General features: G+C 41.1%; 1 protein-coding gene and 1 long non-coding RNA gene across 2 annotated transcripts in view; one reads left to right on the forward strand and one right to left on the reverse strand.

The window, feature by feature from the left end:
- The window catches only part of kcnk9 (potassium channel, subfamily K, member 9), a 50,529-nt gene that overhangs the window by 31,041 nt on the left and 8,328 nt on the right, over positions 1-11,160 (reverse strand). The gene's annotated exons all lie outside the window — the stretch shown is intronic.
- Positions 1,491-9,231, forward strand: LOC126383929 (uncharacterized). The gene is made up of 3 exons (XR_007569201.1): positions 1,491-1,743; positions 3,867-4,093; positions 9,034-9,231. It is a non-coding gene; the product is annotated as an uncharacterized LOC126383929 (long non-coding RNA).

The raw sequence follows: 11,160 nt of genomic DNA on the forward strand, positions 1-11,160 counted from the left end.
GGGGGCAAACACTTTTTCACACAGGGCCATGTAGCTTTGGATTTTTTTCTTCCTCATTAATAAAACCCTTCATTTAAAAACTGCATTTTGTGTTTACTTGTGTTATCTTTGACTAATGTTTAAATTTGTTTGATGATCTGAAACATTTAAGTGTGGAAAACATGCAAAAAAGTAAGAAATCAGGAAGGGGGCAAACACTTTTTCACACCACTGTATATATAGTTTTGTTTTGTTTTTAAAAAGACTCAGTCATTTTCTTAAACAGCTAGAAAATGTTATTTAAACAGGAGGAAATTGTGCATTTTTTGGGAACTTTTTTCAGCTGTGGATTAATACACGTCTGTTGCACTCATGAGTAATTACAGCATCAGCACAGTACATCTGGGACTGACTCAAAATGATACCAGTGCCAACATGGTGACCAGCTAGGAAGAAGAACAATCAGATGATGGCTGTGAACAGTTTAGCCACATTATCTAAATCACTTTATTTGGAGGTAAAGATAAAGTGAATGCTTGCAAAATGTTGGTTCTACTGTCCTTGTAACTGTAAACTGTGATTGATGTTTAACAATTCTGGATAGTAATTATATAATTTGCCTAATTTTGTCCAGCTGCTCGTGTTTCTGACCCACTGTGACTTCTTTGAGTGATAGTGCAGCTTTCCCCAAATCCCAGCAATTAACATGGTGAGTACAAGGTTATTATAACGAATAAATAATGATGACCTGGGTAATAGGATGAGGCCCAAGTTGTAAAATGTAAATTTTCCTGTAAGATGCGGCAAGTACTATAAAATGTAAAAAGATAAATGTCTCGCTGATGTCAAGTTCAGAAACTCTACTTTAATCCCATTTTGCCATCTTGTCTCATACGCAGCATGACACAGCTCAGCACGTTATAAAACTTCAAATCAATATTTCAAGGAAATAACTGCATTAATACTTTTGTATAATTCATAAGAAAACCCCATTTGCAGCAGATGTCCTTCATGATATTTTTATTTTTTTAAAAGTCATGAGAGTCGTGTCAGATTCAGTGTGACGCTGACACATCAAGGTCTCCCGTTAGGTTCGGTGATATTACTGTGCTGCAGTTTAACTTTTCCATAGCTGGATCACCGTCTCTATTAAATATTACATTTACATTTGCATTCAGTGCTGCTACATTATGCCAAGATGGTGGAAAGTGTGCTTGTTTTATTAATTGCAGAGTGCAGGAGTTCACTGTGTACATGTCTTGGAGCCAGTGAGGCAGGTGTGTTGGACAACATATCCTGTGCTGCTCTGGTTGGATTCACTGGCACCCAGAAGGAATTTTAACAACAAGGACGGAGATTGTGAAACAGCTGCTTTGTCACTGTGCTAACCTGAAAAAATGACATGTAACAGGACAATAAAACTATGCTTATTTTCCTTTAAATTCACCCCAACAAACCATCTATTTATTATGGTGTCTCCCTCTCTGTCCTCTCCTGCCACAGTCTTCCTCCATTTCCCTCTCTCAGCCAACATGGCTCCTCTCTGACAGCTGCTTAAGAGGGATACCACCTGGACCCGGGCCCCCCAACTACAAAGAGGATCTACGGTTCATCGAGCAACAGCTCACCAATCCCACTCTCCATATACACTGGCCCACTTGAGCCTGGATGAGCCCACAGAGCTCGTCGCTCTGCTCTGCTTCGCCCTGTGCTGGAGTGAAGCAGCCAGTCGCCACCACTTGAATCCTCTGAGAAAGTCCGAGGGTGAGAGGAAGCCTTTCGCTGGCCTGTGGGCATTTGAGCACATTTTATGTCTATGACAGAGGCTTCTCTCTCTAGATGCTCGACAATTGCTGGCCACAAGCCACTGGCACTGTCATGATGGATGAAGTCAGTGGCACAGTGCGGAGAAGTAGGACTGACATCATTGGAGGAGAGCAGTAAGAACAGAGGAGTGCACTGAAGCTAAATATGCTACAGAGAGAATTTATTCAGCCTGTTTATTTGAGATTACCTACATGCTCTGGCTGTTGCTTCATCTCTTGTTGTAGCCCTACAGATGCTGCTCACCTCAGCCTCAGGGTGGCTGCTGTTTCCAGGTAGATAGCTCTTTGAGATGACTGACAGGTGTTGAGCCAGCAATTAGACCGAGGGGAGTACAGGGAGATTTACAAATACGCGCTCTGCCTAAAGGTGAGGAGTCAGATACAGTCAGATTATGTGTATTTCTCACCTCCGGTAAAAACATAAAAGAAGCAGGAGGAGCACTTTTATTTTGAGGACCTTGAGGATGCGAGTCGTAGACGCAACAATGCTTCTGGTGAAGAAGCAACCTCAAAAGTAATGTTGATTTTCTTATTGTGGAAAAAAACATGTTGAAATATTCAAAAATGATATGTTTTACCTTGTATTTCAGTCAGTTTTCATCGTTTTAAACATCTTAAACGGATGAAAACTGACTGAAATACAAGGTGAAATTATTTCAATTTCACAGAGGGTGAAATAAAGGCAGTGGCGCTCAGGTGTAATTCACGTCAGATATATATTATTCTATATTTATCCTGTAAAAGTTTCTAATGCAAAACGGAATTGTTTGATTTGATTTGATTTTTTTGTGTGAGTGTTCACTTACTAGCTTATTAGGTGAGAAAATACAACATGTGACTTCCTGTATCGACCTTATTCCTGACGGTGCTACTGTAGAAATGATTTTGGGTGCAACTTCTGGTGCAGCCGTGCTGCTAGAACAGCTAAAAAGAAAGGTCAAAATCGAAGCAGCAGAGGCCAAGATATCCTGATTTTTAGGGTGCTTTCACACCTGCCCTGTTTGGTTCGGTTCAATCGAACTCAAGTTTGTTTGCCCCCTCAGTGCGGTTCATTTGGGCAGGTGTGAACACAGCAGTCACACTCAGGTGTGCACCAAAACACACGGTGGTCTCAGTCCGGTTCCAAAGGAACTCTGGTGCGGTTAATTTGTGGTGAGAACGTGTTCCGACCTGGATCTGAACCAACTGCAGTCACATGACACATTGTTTGGGTTAAACATGAGCATGTTACAGTCCTGGAGGATTATTAATGTGCACCTCCTCCTGTACTGCCTTAATATGCACATTCAGCACATCCAATGCATCAAAACATTGTTTTCTAGTTGGAGCCGCGCCTCGTTTTCAAACTGTATGGTTTGACTAAAATGAACAATGACAGCAATATAGTCCACGATGAGCAGCGCTAAAATCAACCTGCGTAGTTGTCCCTCCATTGTGACATTAGAAAGTGTCACATTTATCTTGCAAGTGTACTCTTCTTCAACGTTTGCTTTACTTCCTGGATTTTTCCCACATGGAAATTCTGACCAATCAAGAGCAGCTTTCTCACACAAGGCATTTGATCTGGTCCTCTTGTAAATGCTGCCGTGAGAACACGAACCAACTCTAGGCAATTGTACAACTTTGTACAAAATGAGTCCCTGATTCAGACCAAAGCAAGACAACTCAACTAGTGCAGGTTCCCATAACACTGGATCCTAGTTTTCTTATAATACACCATGACAGCATCTTTAGACCCCGTGTCTTTCAAACGCCTGACTTCAAGTAAGTAACAAGGCATTGTTATAAATTTGCTGCTTCCAAGCATAAACCAAGCTATTACTTGATGATGTCATCAGAAAATAACCTCCGATCAGAGTTATTTACTTTAAAGGCTCCCTGTCAGACGACATAGTCTGACTGAGTATAATTTCTTATGATGAGTAAACTGACTTTGATGTGTAAAATTGAACCAGTGCTCCTTTAAAATGAGGATATTTGGACATGCTAGAGTCTTTTATATCTTTCTCTCAGACTAATAATATCTCGTGTCATTTCTTTTTGTTTTTGTCTTTTTTTTAGTTAAAGCTGCAGGCACAAACTGTGTTGTACCGAGGGACCTTGTGTGCACAGTTTACCCTCTGCGCAGTGAAAACAGACCAGCCGGCTCCGGAGCCAGTGACTCCCACAGAGAGCATCAGTACCACAGGACCACATTCCCATCGATCTGTGTGGAGAACTCCATCAAGCTCCCAGTAGGACACTACAGCAAAGTGAAAATAATCTACCGACTACAAAGTGCAACTAGGGTGAACGCCTCAAATCATTTTCCAATAAGCAGCAGTAAGACAGTGTATTAACAACTTTTTTTTGTAGAAGAAGAAAGGCGGATACAGATTCCTCCGGCATTATAAGGAATTACAGCCGGCTGCCAAGAAGCAAGGTGTTGATTTACAGCACAGATTTGATCTCACAAATTGGGGACATGGAAATAAAATCTCAAGTGAACAAAAGCACTAAACACCTCAGCAACACTCCATTAATCATTGATAGATACTGCTGGATCGGTCCAGATAATGTAGCACGAGCGTCCAGGGGATAACAACACAAGAATCTTCCCCTATTTTTGTTTTTATCGATGTTCCTTCGTTAAAGTACTAAATCAAACTGTAAAATAGTGCAAAACACAATCATTTAAATTCCAGGTGCAAATACTGCTGTGAACAAATGAGCATTTTAATTAATTCATGTAATACTGCAACACATTCATACAGTTAATGTTCATCAGAGCTGAGGACAGATTAAATAAATTAAAATGAACATCACATTTTAAATTTATTTGAAGTGAATAAAGAAGACTGTGTGCTGACATACAGTAGGTTGTGCATTAGGTATCAATTCAGTGTCCATCTTCTACAAAGTGATCATCCACAGCTATTTAAACCACAGGGGGAATTTGCCTCCTGAGGGAAAATGCTGGTAGTAATACTATGAACACTTCTGGGAGCTCATGATCTCTTTATATGCGGTGCATGGACGGGATTCCACGAGCAAACACTGAATGAAGTGACCTGTTGGGTTATTTCTTACTTTCTGAAGCCAGTGCAAGGAGCTACTAAAATTAATTTACATGTAGAGTCTGATGTGGTAATAAGTAGGGCTACACAATTATGACCAATGATAATCACATTTTTGTTGTTGTTGTTTGTTTAATTTTCATACTTTGATCAATAATGAGATCACGATTATACATCTCAATTATTCATTGTTTACAGGGACAAAATATTTTTATTGCACTTTCACATTAAAATAATACAGACCAGGGGTGTAAATTTAGACGGTGCAGGCAGTGTTGTTGCGCTGGGGCCTGTGGGGTGAAGAAATACACCTGTGTTCAAAGACCTCACGTCAAATTAAACTCCGAAGACATCGAAATGCGGCGCCTGGGCAGTGACTTGCAGCGTCAGAAACCAACGAAAGAAGGCGTACTTTAATGTTGGCATGATGCACTGCCGGTTGCTGTTATAGTTTAACGGCGCTCGGCAGCATCAGGGGGAAACGTGGCAGGACAAGAACGAAAGTCAAGGCGACGAAAGTCAGACTGGGGAGGGTGGGTCTAACAAACACCGTCTTTCAGCCGAGAGAGCAGTGTTCTCATCCGGTAAGATTCTAAAGCCAAACCCTGTTATTTTTGCGTTAGTTGTTGGAGGAAAAACAAAAAGTCAGTTTGCGGTGTTGTACTGACAGAGTGCGTTTATTTTGAAAGAGGCTGTATCTTAATGGTTAATTTCCTGTGAAAACAAGTGTATTTTGAAAGAAGACAATGCATGTAACAGGCAGAACTTGTCACAGTGTCCCAGAGCATCATCAACAAACACACCCAGGGTACCTTGGATGTCGTATGTGGACGTGGAAAGTACATGACCAAATGTCAATACATGACGAGGCCGGAGTGAGAATGTGTTGAATGTCAGCATGCTAACATGCTCACTATGATAATGTTAGCACGCTAATGTTAGTAGGTTTACCATGTTCATCATCATAGTTTAGCATATTAGCATGCTAATGTGTTAATAAGCACCAAGCGGTAGCCTGAAAAATGATGCCAAGGTAGATGCACCAAAAACTGCAGTTCCTCTAATGACTACTTGAGGCTGGCTCCAAGAGAGAGTCAATCCCTATAAAGTCCCATGATAAAATGCCCAACTTCACAGCAGAGATAAACGTTAACGGCCTGGTGCAAAAAACGGTGTCAGTCTCTTTAGGTCTACGATCTACTTAAAGGGATAGTGCACCCAAAAATGAAAATCTACTCACCCATATGCCGAGGGAGGCTCAGGTGAAGTTTTAGAGTCCTCACATCCCTTGCGGAGATCCAAGGGGAGAGGAGGTAGCAACACAACTCCACCTAATGGAGGCTGACGGCGCCCCAGATTCAAACGTCCAAGAGCACATAATTGAAACCACAAAATATCTCCATACGTTTGACGTTTGAATCTGGGGCGCTGTCAGCCTCCATTAGGTGGAGTTTTGTTGCTACCTCCTCTCCCCTTGGATCTCTGTAAGGGATGTGAGGACTCTAAAACTTCACCTGAGCCTCCTCCTGAGTAGATAATGGCTGAATTTTCATTTTTGGGTGCATTATCCCTTTAAGGCTTAAAATTACGCATAATCAAGGGTGTGGTCACTTTGAGTAACAGGCTACAGTCAGTTCAATCACCCCTCGCTCCTCTACAGCTCCACGCTCTTTGTCCAAATATGGTTACTTCTGGCTCCAAAATATTGAGAGGGTGACGGCAGAAATGCTGAGCTTGATTTTTAAAACATGAGTCCAAAAACCAGTGGGTACAGCCATTACAGTCTGATAGGAACATGTTTGAGCCTAAACCTGGACACACAATTTGCACCTGATGATGGTGCTAGATAAAAAGGTATATGTAGTTATGATCATATCTGCACCACACACTATGGATTATATCTATCTATCACTCCTTCAAGACAAGATGTTTTGCTAAAAACAATTAACGTCTCAGTGGCACCAGAGGAAAAGTCAGTAGGAGTCACCCTCTAGGGACCACGCATATCTGTGCGAAAAAGCTAAAATATGGTTATTTACTTGTACGACAGAGTCTGAAATAAAGGTGAATGGAATTTTGATTGTCAGCTCAAACAGTTGAAAATTTAAATTTTAGTGTGAACTTTGGGGGGTATGTGGGGTTACACATATTGACATTAAAGGTTTTTCCTCAATTAAGTCTGTAATGCTGTGATCACCACAAATTAAACACCATTCACCTCCACTGTACTATACTGGAGGTTTAAATCTCAGAGGCAGATATCCTAGAGCTATCTGCACTGCTTGATGCCACCGGAGTTGAGTTTTATGTAATTTTGATTAACTAGTCCTTGAAGAATAACCATGTGTTTCTGCAAAAGTGCCAGAAGCTGATAGTGTCTCAAAAATAAGACTGAGGGTGATTTAATGGTTCGCTGTAGCAGGAGCAGTTGCTGTGTGATTTAAGGAAGGTAAGCTGAGTTTGTGTTTTATTGCCATTCATATGAAGATCTGAGTGCTTTGGATAAAATGTGCTTAATTTGTTTTGCTTAAATAACTGCTAAAGACTCCCCCAAAAAACAACGTAAAATCTGTAAAACTAAAAACCTTCATGACATTTACAAATTGTCCCTTTACTCTGAAGAGTTCTCCCTTCATAAAAAACATGACATAAGCCGTTAATCGTTGTATATACAGCTGTTATGAAACGTCATGCATAATGAATGAGCAAATCACCTGGATTTAAAATATGCTCAATCATTTGATTGACGCGCTGCTCGCGAAAAGAAGTCATGAAATCCAGTGTCCTTGATGTATTGGAGATTTACATAATCCATACTAAGTAATAGGAAACCCGGGGTGTTACAGCACGTATGTCATCAGGAAAATTCTGATGAGTAAGCGGGCTTATTCACCCTCCTCATGGTCGTGATTTTGATGCTTGAACACGAGCGTGAACACCGACACAGCTGGAGGACCAACAGGTTCTCTCTGGGAGTGAGTATAGTGTTATTGTACATCCAGCTCTCCAATCAGTCACATGGACAATTTGTGTGTCCCACAAAACCGAGCCACTCTCCAGCCCACCTTACTCATGTATACACACACACATGAACAGACAGCAATCACTGTCCACATGCTTCACATCTGCAGGACTCCACCAAACAATCCCTATCAAGATCACAGTGTGTGTTATCATCCACAGGATGACAGCTGAGCGGAGGCAAAGTGCAGCTTTTAACAGCCTGTGGCCCTGCGTCAAGTATCGGACAAATCACAGAGCGCGTCTATTGTATGCAAATGGACCCTTGAAAATGTTTCCATCCCCTGACCCTTATGGGCACCATATCATTTCCTACAGTCAAATATGTTTCTTATATTCTGTCTAAATCATGTTTAGATTTCTTTCCTGTGCTGTGGGACCAGCTCTGTTTGAACCTGACATGTGCTATACACACTAACAGGCTTGTTTATGTGGCAGAATACATGAGTAAATAAGGATGATTTACAGCATGATCTATGATTATAATCACCGACTAGAAGTTAGTTTACATACGATCACATTTATAAAAAGCCTTTTATTTTATAATGGCTTCCTCGCATGGTTTGAATCATAATGCACTCTACTCCTACCGGCACGTAAACTGTACATAATGTGTGAGTGAAATTCAAGACATCCGTAAGTGGCACTTGCTGTGCGGCGTAATGGAAACTGTGACGGGCACAATAGGTCCAACAAAAACACGGCATCTGACTCATCTTCACAAAGCAAAGCGCCTTCATTAGAGAGGACGGATGATGAGTTTATCTGTGAGAATGTTGGGATCCACTTGTGCAGCACTACAGAACAGAAGCGTTTTACTATACTGTGGTGTAAATAAATGATGCTCTGTTTTCAAACCATTGACTCGTGGCGTTAGAGATACCTCGACGTTTGGAAAATTTATCTGGGATTTGCTTTTCTTGTGTTGCTGTTGGCAATAATGTTTATTTAGCACAAAAGTGTTGTTTTATGGACAGTTTCAGTTTTATCAGATTAAATCTGCAGTGATCAATATTTTAATGTTAATGATGCATCAGATTATGATGTGTAATCAGAAAGGGTTCACTCTGACTGAAAAATCAACAGATTATTATCATCAAACTCCACAGTTCCCCTCAGTTATTCAGTGTTTTTCTCTTTCTGCATTTCAGTTCATTGCTTTGGCTCTCCACTCTCGTCAACCTGATCTCCAGCATCAGCAGCAGGCCTGCAGCTAATTTCAGAGGAGGGCAACTTGAGTCACATGACCTGACTCGAGTCAGGCTTGAATCGCAAATTTGAAGACTTGAGACTTAACTTAGACTTGAGACAGATGACTCAAAAAGAACTTGATTTATTTTTGTGAAATATTTTTCTAGAAATTGAGAACGTACTTTTTGGTTTTGAAACATGATTGGGTGATTTACGGAGCAATGCCTACAAATTTGGCAACTTTAAGATGCAGCAGACCAGCAGAGGCCAACGTGTAAGGCAGCTATCACGGAGGAGACTAGTTCAAGATTATAAAATCTGGATTCAAGGATTATGTTTTCGATGACAGTAGAATGACGAGAACATGCAGGGTCTACAGTTCAAAAAATCAGTGACATAACCACCACAACATCCAACTTCATCCGTCACAGAAACCACAAGGAAAGGTATCTGAATGTGTCTTTTTAGCTAACTTTATTAGCTTAGCTTCTTAGCTTAGTTAGCTAGAAAGATATTTGACCAGCATGAAAGCTAATCATGACTTGACTTCTTTTGCTTGACTTACAGCAGGGACTTGCTTAATATTTTCACCACAGTAACTTGGGATCAGCTTGAGACTTGAAGGTTAACACTTGAGATTTGCTGCTGACTTGCACACAAGTGACTTAAGCCCAGTTCAGACCAATGATTCGTGACGAGACGAAACTGTTTTAGAACGTTGCAGAGAAAAGTTGCAGCAGTGTGAACTGGCCGGTCTGAGCTTGATTCAAGCCGGCTGATGGTGTCACCTGCAACTCAACTGGTCACATCGCTGGTGGCTGGTTTTAAAACATTAAGCACATCACCTGTTTCTACAGTCAATCGGCTTGTAGTGAAGGCCGCTGGTCGGGTCAAAATGGCCGCAGACAGTGTGTTCGCTTGCTGCAGCATGTGCCTGTGCCAGTGTTGGATGGTGGGTCACTGCTGCTGCACGCTGGCTGATTAATTAGCGCTGGTTATTTATATTATTGTGGCGTACTGGTTATGAATACGTTCCATCTGATGCTGGTTTTGTTTCATCACTGTAGCCAGTATCTCACTATCACTATGCTCATTCAGATTTTAAGAAGCTACAAATTATATTCAGCTACAAAATAAACCTGAAAAGCTGCAAATCAGAATGAAAGTTCAGAGAGATGATTTAGAGTGTTGCATTACAGCGCATTGCGAGTAGTCACCTGTTTCAACTCATCTCATCACGACTGTTTGCTACAGTTGGTTGGCAACTAGCTAGTGAAAAATGTGGAGCTGCCAGGAAGCTAAACTGACAAATATTTTACTCAAGACTTGGTAGAGGCCAAAACAGAGCTAAAGTGAGGGTGAATATTGGACTAAGATTCGTCAGGGGGCCAGAAATGCAAATCCAAATGAATGCTAATGCTGCTCCGTGTCTGTTGGGTGTGTAGATTGGCTCATGTTTGCTAGCATAGTCAGCGTAACAACTTCATTAGCTGCTAATATGTCAGATGTTTTCAGCCTGTTCTGCTAAAGAAAATATTTTTCATCAAACACACAAATAAAGTTAAATGCCTTATCGTTGCGGCATCTTTGCACTGCCCTTCCCAGAGCTCACATATCAGTCAAACATTAGCTATGTTTCCATCCAAAAGTGATTCGAATCATTGGGAAATGTGCATTAAAAGAAATACGAATCCTGTGTGTTTCCATTAAATGTATGGACTTTGGTGAAAACTACGAACTCGCGCGAGTTAAGCGGGACCATATTACACCTGTTCTGATGTCCTTACACTGGCTTCCTGTATATTTTAGAATACATTTCAAAATTCTGTTGTTTGTTTTTAAAATCTTACATGGATTGGCCCCTCAGTATCTGGCGGAGCTGTTAAAAACTCACAATCCAGTCAGAGCCCTTAGGTCTTCAGGTGATCTGCTGCTTGAAGTACCCAGATCAAGGCTTAAAACTAAAGGCGACCGAGCATTTTCAGTGGCTGCTCCCAAGCTCTGGAATAGCTTGCCATTGCATGTTAGACATGTAGAATCCCTGGGAAGATTTAAATCATCGTTAAAAACTCACCTTTTCTCGTTAG

The sequence above is a fragment of the Epinephelus moara genome, chromosome 22 (genome assembly GCF_006386435.1).
Source record: "Epinephelus moara isolate mb chromosome 22, YSFRI_EMoa_1.0, whole genome shotgun sequence".
NCBI lineage: Eukaryota > Metazoa > Chordata > Actinopteri > Perciformes > Serranidae > Epinephelus > Epinephelus moara.